The sequence below is a fragment of the Neovison vison genome, chromosome 2, assembly GCF_020171115.1.
Source record: "Neovison vison isolate M4711 chromosome 2, ASM_NN_V1, whole genome shotgun sequence".
NCBI lineage: Eukaryota > Metazoa > Chordata > Mammalia > Carnivora > Mustelidae > Neogale > Neogale vison.
The window spans coordinates 35,708,664-35,720,757 of record NC_058092.1 but is presented as its reverse complement, the minus strand read 5'-3'; the positions used below and the strand labels follow the sequence as shown (position 1 = coordinate 35,720,757).

Below are 12,094 nucleotides of genomic sequence, written 5' to 3'. Positions count from 1 at the left end.
ACAGAGGCTAGATCATGCAGGATCTTACAGGCTATGGAAAGGAGTTTGAAATCTATTTATTTATTTATTTATTTATTAAAGATTTTATTTATTTATTTATTAGAGAAGGGGAGGGGGAGAGAGCAAGCACAGGCAGACAGAATGGCAGGCAAAGGGAGGGGGAGAAGCAGGCTCCCTGCCAAGCAAGGAGCCCAATGTGGGACTCGATCCCAGGACGCTGGGATCATGACCCAAGCCGAAGGCAGCTGCTTAACCAACTGAGCCACCCAGGCGTTACAGCAGGAAGCCTGAAGGTTTTCGATAGGAAAGTGTATGATACAATTTGCATTTAAAACAGCAGCTTAGCTGCTCTGGGGAGAATAGATTGTTGAGGGGCAAAAGTGGGAGCATGGAGACCAACCATAGGAGAAATTTATATTAGAGATTATATGAGAGATGTGGGTAGTTTGGACTGGGATAGTGTCTGTTAAAGATCTGTCTTGGAAATAGAGGCACAAGGTCTTGATTGTGGCTTTGTTAAGAAGAATGAGAAATCAGATGGTGCCCAGTTTCTAGGTAGGTGGTGGTGCCATTTACTGAGACATGGAAAACTTGGAGAGTATAGCTGGAATATTTCTCCTTCCTCTGATCTATGTGTATTACCTGGGAACTTTTTTGTTGTTGTTGTTAAACATAATGCTGTAATTGGCATAGTTTCTTCACTATAGAAGACCAGGCTCAGTCTTTAGTCTTAGACCAGCTTAAGGCTTTTTCCCTTGAGCAAGACCTTCCTGATCTAAGCTCTGAAGACTGAGGTAGCTGATGAGAGCTGAGTGGAGAAGGAATGCCTATATGTAGACAAATGGTTAGGGACACTTCATTCCTAAGTTCATTCACCAAGTATTTATGGGGGCCTACTTTACCAGACACGGTATTGAACCTGTTTTCAGTGAACTCATGAAATGAAGTTAATTATGTGTTAGGACCCTCTGAATTTATTTAGAAATGGTTTCAAATTGAGTAATATGCTCATTCTCTGCTTCTAGTCATTTGGAAAAAGATTTTTTTCAGTTTAGAATCCCCAAATCCTTCTGAATGGGATCATATCCAATTGCTGCTTTACTTAATTTGAGAGCTGGCATTAGACTACCATTAGGCATTAGACTTCCCTGAGAGTTCCAGTGGCTAATAAAGGAAAGATAATTTTGAACAAGTTGGTAAAAATAAATCTTAAAATAAATCTTTGTGAGGCAACCCACGGAATGGGAGAAGATATTTGCAAATGACAGTACAGACAAAAGGTTGATATCCAGGATCTATAATGAACTCCTCAAACTCAACACACACAATACAGACAATCACATCAAAAAATGGGCAGAAGGGGTGCCTGGGTGGCTGAGTGGGTTAAAGCCTCTGCCTTCGGCTCGGGTCATGATCCCAGGGTCCTGAGATCGAGCCCCGCATCGGGCTCTCTGCTCAGCAGGGAGCCTGCTTCCCTCTCTCTCTCTGCCTGCCTCTCTGCCTACTTGTGATCTCTGTCTCTCAAATAAATAAATAAAATCTTTTAAAAAAAATGGGCAGAAGATATGAACAGACACTTCTCCAATGAAGACATACAAATGTCTGTCAGACACATGAAAAAATGTTCATCATCACTAGCCCTCAGGGAGATTCAAATTAAAACCACATTGAGATATCACCTTACACCAGTTAGAATGGCCAAAATTAACAAGACAGGAAACAACATGTGTTGGAGGGGATGTGGAGAAAGGGGAACCCTCTTCCACTGTTGGTGGGAATGCAAATTGGTGCAGCCTCTTTGGAGAACAGTGTGGAGATTCCTCAAGAAATTAAAAATAGAACTTCCCTATGACCCTGCCATTGCACTCCTGGGTATTTACCCCAAAGATACAGATGTCATGAAAAGAAGGGCCATCTGTACCCCAATGTTTATAGCAGCAATGGCCATGGTCGCCAAACTGTGGAAAGAACCAAGATACCCTTCAATGGACGAATGGATAAGGAAAATGTGGTCCATATACACTATGGAGTATTATGTCTCCATCAGAAAGGACGAATACCCAACTTTTGTAGCAACATGGACGAGACTGGAAGAGATTATGCTGAGTGAAATAAGTCAAGCAGAGAGAGTCAATTATCATATGGTTTCACTTATTTGTGGAGCATAACAAATAGCATGGAGGACATGGGGAGTTAGAGAGGAGAAGGGAGTTGGGGGAAATTGTAAGGGGAGGTGAATCATGAGAGACTATGGACTCTGAAAAACAATCTGAGGGGTTTGAAGTGGCGAGGGGTGGGAAGTTGCAGTACCAGGTGGTGGGTATCATAGAGGGCACAGATTGCATGGAGCACTGAGTGTGGTGAAAAAATAATGAATACTGTTACGCTGAAAATAAATTTAAAAAAATTTAAAAAAATCTATAAGGAGAGAAAAAAATCTTAAAAATAAAAATTACACTCAAGATCAACCACCTCATTTTTCTTATTCTCTCATTAAAGAGGGCACATCATTCTGACATCTGAGATGGTTTGAAACCAAGGAAAAGGCTCTCCTTTCTTGTTTGAGGGTGTAGATAATTATGTATACACAAGACCTCAAATCTGTTTTGACTGCAGTAGAACTGGCTGGGTCCTCTGTCTCCACACCTTTCTTTGATAACTCGTTGTAGTCTTCATGAATTTCTGTGAACATGAAGGTATTTAGTTACCAATTGACCCTTAGCCTTTTCAAGAGATTTCTGTGTGCACTTGGAGTGACTATTGGGCTGCGAAGCTATATTCCACACAGCAAGTTGGAAACTTTCCCTCCCTTCCTACCCCACCACCTACCATTTGCCACTAGAAGATACCATTTAAGCTTGTAGTTTCTTCTTTTAACTTCTGCTTGATTTATTCCTTATTCTGAGGCCAAGTGGTGTACTAATATAGGCAGAGTAGGTAGAAGAAATTATTGGTTCATCTAAAGATGCCTTTCCTTTGATATAAATCACCTTAATTAGAAGCTTAAGTTCTTTTGGTTTCTGTTTTTTGTCCACTGTAAAGCTCCTATCCCTCAGATCTGGTGGGGATGCAGGGTGTGTTTTTTTTCCTTAATGGACTGCTTTGTTCACTCTGAGGCCAGTCACCAGGTGAATGAAAGATTCTGATGTGGGTCTGCTCAGTGCAGGTTTGTAGTAGATGTGGGGTAGCAAACTAGAGGGAAGAATAGTTTTAAGCATGAACCCAATAGCTTTGTGGACTTAGGGATATGAAAACAGACTAGATGGAGCGGTTAGGAGCCCTGGGCTGGTGTTAAATCATATCTCTGACCATTGATTGTATATAGAGCTTCACAGGGTAAAGGGAACAGTCTTACTATTTCTTAGTTTATTTCTTTGAGAAGATTTATTCTCGGATTTATCTTTTAATGTTTACTTTATTTAAACAAATTTGATTTTGATTATGAGATGTTTGATGGAAGAGTTAAAAATCTGTGGGTAAAGCTTAATCACACTTTTTTGAATCTGTTAGGTAAACATTCATTTTGATGTTTATAGTAGTTTACATGCATAGAAAAACACTCCTACTGCTTCAGGTGTATTAAGCAAACATATTCTTTGAGCAGTGAATGGGTTCATACTAAATATATAGCTATGGGAAGTGTGAATATGAAGGGGAGATATCTTTATGGCTTCTTTCAGTTACTGATAAAATAAATATCTTCTATAATTTCCAAAAGGAGGTCACAGTTATATATATATATATATATATATATATATATATATATTTAAAGATTTTATTTATTTATTTGACAGAGAGAAATTACAAGTAGATGGAGAGGCAGGCAGAGAGAGAGAGGGAAGCAGGCTCCCTGCTGAGCAGAGAGCCCGATGCGGGACTCGATCCCAGGACCCTGAGATCATGACCCGAGCCGAAGGCAGCGGCTTAACCCACTGAGCCACCCAGGCGCCCGCAGTTATATTTTTTAAGCCCATGTAATTTTGATCATTTTAAGGAGTTTGCTGATAGGGTGATAAAAGTATCCTCAGAATTTTATATCACTGAGTGGCCAAATGCACTGTTTTGTATTTCATTTTATTTCCAGGGCTACCATAATATCAGCCATATAGTTGGCATTATTATTTTTAAAAAAATATATTTTTTTTAAAGATTTTTTTAAAAAGATTTTATCTATTCATCTGACAGGGAGAGAGAGATCACAGTAGGCAGAAAGGCAGACACAGAGAGAGGGAGGAAGCAGGCTCCCTGCTGAGCAGAGAGCCCAGGACCCTGGGATCATGACCTGAGCCGAAGGCAGAGGCTTAGCTCACTGAGCCACCCAGGCGCCCCTAAAATATATATTTTTTAAGATTTTATTAGTTTTTCTGACAGAGAGACACAGCAAGTAAGGGAACACATGCAGGGAGAGTGAGAGAGGGAGAAGCAGGCTTCCCACGGAGCAGGGATCCTGATGCGATCCCAGAATCCTGGGATCATGACCTGAGTCGAAGGCAGGTGCTTAATGACTGAGCCATCCAGGTGCCCTCTCCCCCTCATTTTGATCTTAAATTACATTAATGACTGAATTGGGATGACTTCTGATAAGAGAGAACTTAAAACCTGCCTGCATTTATTTAAATATACTTACTCATTTGTTCATTCAACAATTTATTATTCACTGGATACTGGGCTCACCAAGTTGGAAAAGACCTGGTCCCTACCATCAGGGTTATAGTACAATGTGGTAAGCAATAGTAGAAATATGTACAGGGGGCTAATGTGGCACAAAGTGTAGAATGGAATGTCAGGAAATACTTTCCAAAATAAATGAGTTGAGCTAGGTTTAGGAGGAGGAATAAGAGCTGTGAAGAGGAAAAAGAATATTCTGAGCAGTAGATAGGCATATGTGAAGGCAGAGAGTGAAACATTTAAATATGCAGAAACACATTTTGGGTTCCATTTCTCTTTGGGTCAGTTCGTTACTACTGACTGTTTCAGTCAGGCAAGCCCTGGTGGATCTCCTGAACAGTGGCAAACTCGGGCTTTGGCAGATGGAGGGATATATGCTTATAGTGGCTGCAGAACCTCGAGCTGAGAACAGGAGGCTCCTTTGGAGCACAAGCCTCCCACAGGGCGCTCTTGGGATGCCTGTCCTGAAATTACCCGGGGCGGTAACAAAGCTTTCTTTTCTTCTTCAAACCAAGCCAGCAGGATGGGATGTCTGCTAGTCTTTGTGTTTGGAGCGGACCAAAAAACATACAGTGGCTAGCACAATGGTATTGTTGGGCTTCAGTGAAAACTAGGTCGGGGCGGGTCCTTGTCTGTAGAGGGCTTATCCAAAGAACAGAGGTTTGACAAGTCACTGATTTGGCTATTTGACATTGATGCTGGTTTCTGATGTGTTTCTGACTTACTGATGGCACGTAAGATGATAGAATCTCTTCCTATTACTTCTCTAAACACCTGAATTTGGAATCTCTGAGTTACCCTTCTTTTCCTTCAGTTCTCATATTTACCACCCAGTTGCTATATCCTTTAGATTCTATCTCTGCATAGTCTGACTGTAGCCCACATTTTCATGCCTATAATATAATAGCACTCTAAGTCAGGAATTTGGGTACCTCTCATCTGGACTGTTGCAGTACCCTCCAAACCTTCCTCTAGTTCCTCCTCTATCCTGCTACCAGCATGATCTTTCTAAAATGTAGTTTGGGGCATATATTAGTTTCCCAGGGCTGCCATAACAAAGCACCACAATGTGGGTGGCTTATAACAATAGAAATTGATTCTTTTACAGTTCTGAAGGTTGGAAGTAAATCAAACTGTTGACAGAGCTGTGCTCTCTCTCTGAAAACTTTAGGGGAAGATCCTTCTTTGCCTCTTCCTAGCTTCTGGTGGTGTTTCTTGGCTTATACATGTGTCACTCACATCTCTGCCTCCCTTATATAACATTCTCCCTGTGTGTCTGTGTCTCTTGTCTCTTTTTTTTTTTTCTTTAAGATTTTATTTATTTGACAGAGACAGACGCAGTGAGAGAAGGAGCATAAGCAGGGGGAGTAGGAGAGGGAGAGGCAGGCTTCCGCCTAAGCAAGGAGCCTGATGCAGGGCTCGATTCCAGGGCCCTGGGATCATGACCTGAGCTGAAGGCAGACGCATAACGACTCAGCCACCCAGGTGCCCCGCTCTTCTCTTTTTATAAAGATACCAATCATATTGGATTAAGGGTCTACCCTACTCCAGTATGATCCTATTTTTGATTTTCCATCTGCAAAGACTATTTCCCAAAAAGGTCACATTTACAATAACCAATGGTTAGGACTTGAGCATGTCTTTTCGGGGGACATGATTCAACACACAACAGATCATAGTATACTTCACCTATAAACCTTTAGTGCTCCTGTGGTCTGACAAATTAACTATAGATGTTTCATCTTGGTGTTCCAGAACTTCTCTAAAAAATTACATATTTATAATAATAAATATAACATAGCATAGATAACTAATATATTTTAAAAGAAATATATATTTAAAAAATATATATATTTTAAAAGAAAAGTAACTTAGAGATTCCAAATATAATAAAATAGCATAGATAGCTGACATATACTGAGAACTTTCTTTGATATTGTTCTAAGCATTTTACACACATCAACCGATTGACTCTTCATAATTCTATAGGCTACATACTAATCTTGTTGGGGGGGTGGATACTATTCTTATTCCCATTTTATAGATGAGTATTAAAGAAACTGAATGACCCACCTAGGGTCACACAGCTAGTCACAGGTGAGATTCAGTCCTAGGCAGTCTAACTCCAGAGTGTGTGGGCTTTTCCACTATACTGTACTGTCCATCTTTACTTTTTAGCTTGATCCCTTCTCTTTACTTATACCTTACTCAGAAAAAAGTAAAGGAATAACTTCTAATCTCTGCACTTTATCTTTGTGTTCCTTTTGTACAGAATGTCTTTCTTATTCGCAGTCCTGCATATGGGCTTCCATGAAATGGAACTGAATCCTCAGCAATGAGTGATTAGCCAGGCTTGGGTGAGGGAAGTTATTCCAGGTAAAAGGACCAGCACTGTGTGCAAATGTGCAAGTAAACAGGGGTCAGACCTTTATAAGCAGGAGTGAATGGCTTTATATTCTATGCTAAGTAAGGGTTGTGGGTTACCCTAACAGTAATAAGGCATTATTGAATAATTTTAACAGGGGATTGAGTCCAGGTTGGCATTTCAGAAGGAGTATTTTGGATGTCTTATGGAAAATAGATTGGAATGAGGGCTATGTCTGTTCAAGAAAGGGGCAAAAAGACTAGTTAGAAAGCCAATGGAATAACCCAGGGAGGGGTTATGAAGATAAGATATTGATAGTGGGCAGAGTGAGTTGTATAGTATGAGCTAAGCACTATGTTGGACATACTTTGTGTGCCTTATTTCTTTTAATTACTCCCTGCCTTTGATTAAACACCAAATCCTGTTGCTTCTACCTCTAAGATGTCTCCAGATACTAACCTCCTTTCCATTCTTGTGGTCATTGTCTTATTCACCCCTTCCTACCTAGGTGATTCCAGAAGCCTCCTAACTGTTCTCCTACATTCAATTCCTGACTTTTCTATACAGTTTGTATATTACTGTTAGAGTGATATTTTCTGTATAGCATACATGTTACTGTTGTGTGTGAAGAGAAAATTGTAGTTGATTATCACTTTGGTCAGTAAAGTAGACTAGACTGTGAATTAAGGGGAGAGACTGGCCCCACTTTTTTTTCCCACTGTTTGTGTTTTCACAAACAGGCTTTCAGTGTTTGTGTAGGTGGATGGTTAGAGAGCTGGACGGATCTTCCTCGGGACAGCCCTGCTAATTACATGGTAGCAAATGATCTCTGTCAGTTGGATGGCAGCACATTTATCTGGTTTGGGTGAATGCCCAAGCTCCAGGCCAGTTGGGTAGATTTTTCAAAAAGTAATAATCTAAAAAAAAAAAAAAGTAATAATCCTTGCAGTTGATATTTTCTTCACAGCCTCTGAATATGCCTTTGAGCCACTGTTCAGGGATAAGCTTGTTAGTGGCAGGTATCAGTACGTTGATAATCCAAAGTTTAAAAAAACAATCAACCATTTTGTCTTATTCTTCTGACTGATCATGACTGGGTGAGGCTACTATAACTGACTAAAATCAGCTGGGAACAGGAGCCCTGGGTATAGTGAGTGTTACCTCATTGAGAGGTAAGTGTTGCCTAGTGCTGCTCCAGAATATTCTCTGTGTGGGCATGTTTATGTGTCTGTGTCTGAGCTGGTACCATCAGAGCCTATGGGGATATATGGGAAGAACTATATTCTCAGCCTACACAACTTCTAGCCATCTTTTAGGATCCTCCTCAGATGTTATCTTCTCTTTGAAATTTTCCAAGCTCAGGGAGAGTCAGTTTCTTCTTTCATACTTACCTCTACTAAAGGGTTATTGGTATTATTTGCTTATATGTGTGTCTTTCACTGGACTTCCTTAAGTTATAAACTATTACTCATCTTTATCTACCTACATTTACTCTGTAATGTGTACTCTGTGTAATGTACTCTTCTGATCACAGAAGGAAAATAATGTTGATGTTAACTGATAGGTTCTTACTGTCATATGGGGGTGACAGGAAGTGGAAATGGACTCACTGAATGGTTGTAGAAATAACTGAATGGTTGTAGAAATTAATTGATATTCCTGAGTGGAAAACTGAGTGTTCACTAATTGGACCCCGTGGTGATTTTTTTTTTTATGGTGTTGACATATGATTTCTTGCATACATAATATTGTTTAGTCTCTAGCACATATCTATTTATTGACTGCCTTTTACGATAAGAGTCTTTAATGAAATCAAGTACCAAACACAAATGAATTGGTAGAAACTCTGTTACAATATTTTTATTAGACTGCAAATTGGAAAGGCAGGTTTGGGTGTAGATAAAGTTTCGGAAGTTTGTGGAGCATAACAAATAGCATGGAGGACAAGGGGAGATGGAGAGGAGAAGGGAGTTGAGAGAAATTGAAAGGGGAGGTGAACCATGAGAGACTATGGACTCTGAAAAACAATCTGAGGGTTTTGAAGGGGGGTGGTGGGAGGTTGGGGGAACCAGGTGGTGGGCATTGGAGAGGGCACGGATTGCATGGAGCACTGGGTGTGGTGCAAAAACAATGAATACTGTTACACTGAAAATAAATTTATTTATTTTTAAAAAGTTTCAGAAGTCACTAAGAGGTCCTGAAGTACCTGTAGCTCTTGGTTGGCTTGTACTACAGTTTTCTGAACTTGAAAGTGTAAAAGGACAACAATAAAAAATGTAAAAACTTATCTCTTTAGTAGGTTATTTAAATGCGCTGCCAGTGCCTTAGGCCTTAGGTTGTTTTGTAGAGCTGCCCAAAGGAGTGGTCTGGAAGAAAACAAAGCCAAGCAGCTGTTACCCTGATCCTGGGACACTGAATGTGCTAGTGTAGTTGATCTTGCCTCTGCTTCCCACAGAGGGATTGGCCAGAGGACACACCAGCTTAGCCTGTGCTGGGAGTTGCTTATGGGGAAGTGAACGTCCCAACTAATGGGCACACAGAGTGTGTAGCAACTTAGAAATCTTCCTTGTTGGCAGATCTCAAACTTCCTTTCTTCATACACACAAAGGTCTTGAGACACTCAGAAGTTGTGGTTTCTGAAGGCCCAGAGGCTTATCAGCCCCCTCTAAAAATATTCGCCAAAGGCAGGCAAGATAAATGGTTTGTAACAAGAAACTCCATTTAGTTTCCCTCTCTGGTCCTGGTTTGTGCTTCTTCCATCTTGCTTGGAAGAACCAGAACCTCCTAAGGGTGTGATTCCCCACCTCACTTCACCTTTCTCCTCTGCTCTCCACCTTGATCTATGATTCTCAGATCTTCAAAGACATGCTGAAAAGAGTAAATACGTGTTTTCCTGAACCAGAATCAAGAGTCCTGGCTTATCTTGGCCCAGAGAGAATGCAGATATAGCCTTTTCTTTCTTTCTTTTCTTTTCTTTTTCTTTTTCTTTTCTTTTTTTAAGATTTTATTTGTTTGACAGACAGAGATCACAAGTAGGCAGAGAGGTAGGCAGAGAGAGAGGAGGAAGCAGGCTCCCTGCAAAGCAGAGAGCCCGATGCAGGGCTCAATCCCAGGACTCTAGGATCATGACCTAAGCCGAAGGCAGAGACTCTAACCCACTGAGCCACCCAGGCGCCCCAGATACAGCCTTTTCACCGTAGTCTTTTCTGCCTGGCCCTCAGTTGGGAAACCTCAGTGGCTCCTGAGGCCTTCCGTGTCACATTGTCACCCTATCAAAGAAGTGAACCACCTTTTCAGTTCTTTCTGTCAGAACTAAAAGAATTTGCATGATGAGATGTCCACTATGTTGCTCCCAAGTGGCCTGAAGTTTGCTAGTTTCTTTTTAGCAAATGGGCTCCTCAAATGTAAACTGTGGACAGATTCAGCCAGAGTGAAGAGATGAAAGGCTCTGTGTTAATGCCATCAGCATGCCTCATTTTGAGATTTCCAAGATGGATTATCAAGTAGAATGGAGCAGATTGACAGGTTTCCCTTTTGAGAAATTAGGTGTATTTTTAGCCATTCTCTCTGCATTGCCAAGCCTGAGCCGCCTCGTCCAAGGATATGAAGGGCTGCATTGTGCTGCCCCCAACTGGTTCTTTCTGGTGCCTATGTTGCCGCATCATGACATCTCAGAGTGTATGGCACTTAAATTTTTTCCTAAGCACTTTCATATGCTTGTATTAGATTCTCATGATGACATTGTGAGTTATATGGATCAGGAGTTATAATAACTATTTTATAGGTAGGAAAACTCTAATCACAGAAGGAAAATAATGTTGATGTAAACTGATAGGTTCTTACTGTCATATGGGGGTGACAGGAAGTGGAGATGGACTCACTGAATAGTTGTAGAAATAATTGATTAGTTGATTTGTCCAAAGGGAATTAGTTATTAAGAGGCAGAATTGGACTAAAATTCAGATCCCCTAACTGCTCCCCCTTTAGGTTCTCTGGTTGTTTGAAAATTCAGTATCACCCCCCAAAATAGGTATTTAAGAGCTTAATGTTAAGCTTAGAGGAATTTTTCCTTTTTCTTTTATGAAAGGAGAAGTAATATAATATATCATGTAAGGTTTGAATAAATTCATGATCCCTTGGCAAAGATTTTTGAGCTCCTGTTGTGTATGAGGCTCTTTGACTCAGATGCTGCGTCTTGTTAGTCTAACGTAATGTAGTGGTAAAGAACATGGACTCTGGGCTAAACTGCCCAGAGTTTGAACCCTAGCTCTTAACTTCTAAATGCCTTTTATAAAATGAGAATAAGAGTAGACTTAATTCATACGGTTATGTGCAGATTAAATGAGATAATTGATGTTAAGTTCTTAGACTAGTGCATGGCACAAAGTAAGCACTATGTGAATAAATATTAGCTGTTGCTACTGTTGTTTTGTTGCTGTTGTTACTGTTATTATTCTGACTCTTATCACTTCTATATGAATAATACATTTATTTGCTCCTTTTTTTTTCTCCATTTCATGGGTGTGTAAAAATGACGAACAGCCAAATTTATTGAAAGAGTACATCTTCACATAGTTTCTCCATAGCCTTATCTTCTTACTCACTCCTCAGTTCACTTGGTCTTAACTCTGGTCTTTTTTTTTTTTTTTTAAACAAAGATTTTATTTATTTATTTGACAGAGAGCAAGAGGGAGAGCACAAACGGGGAGGAGCAGCAGAGAGAGGGGGTGAAGCAGGCTCCCCACTGAGCAGGGAGCCCGATCAATGTGGGACTCGATCCCCTGACCCTGGGATCATGACCTGAGCTGAAGGCAGTCACTTAACCAACTGAACCACTCAGGTGCCCTTAACTCTGGTCTTGACCAACTGCTGTCGCCATAGTTACCAATGATTTCTTTTCTTTCTTTTTTTTTTTTTTTTAAAGATTTTTATTTATTTATTTGACAGAGAGAGATCACAGTAGGCAGAGAGGCAGGCAGAGAGAGGGGAAGGGAAGTAGGCCCCTGCCGAGCAGAGAGCCCGATGCGGGACTCGATCCCAGGACCCTGAGATCATGACCCA

The 12,094-nt window shown here is 40.6% G+C and overlaps 1 protein-coding gene across 3 annotated transcripts in view; it reads left to right on the top strand.

Moving 5' to 3' along the window:
- Positions 1-12,094, top strand: part of TESK2 (testis associated actin remodelling kinase 2) — a 141,458-nt gene that overhangs the window by 117,306 nt on the left and 12,058 nt on the right. The gene's annotated exons all lie outside the window — the stretch shown is intronic.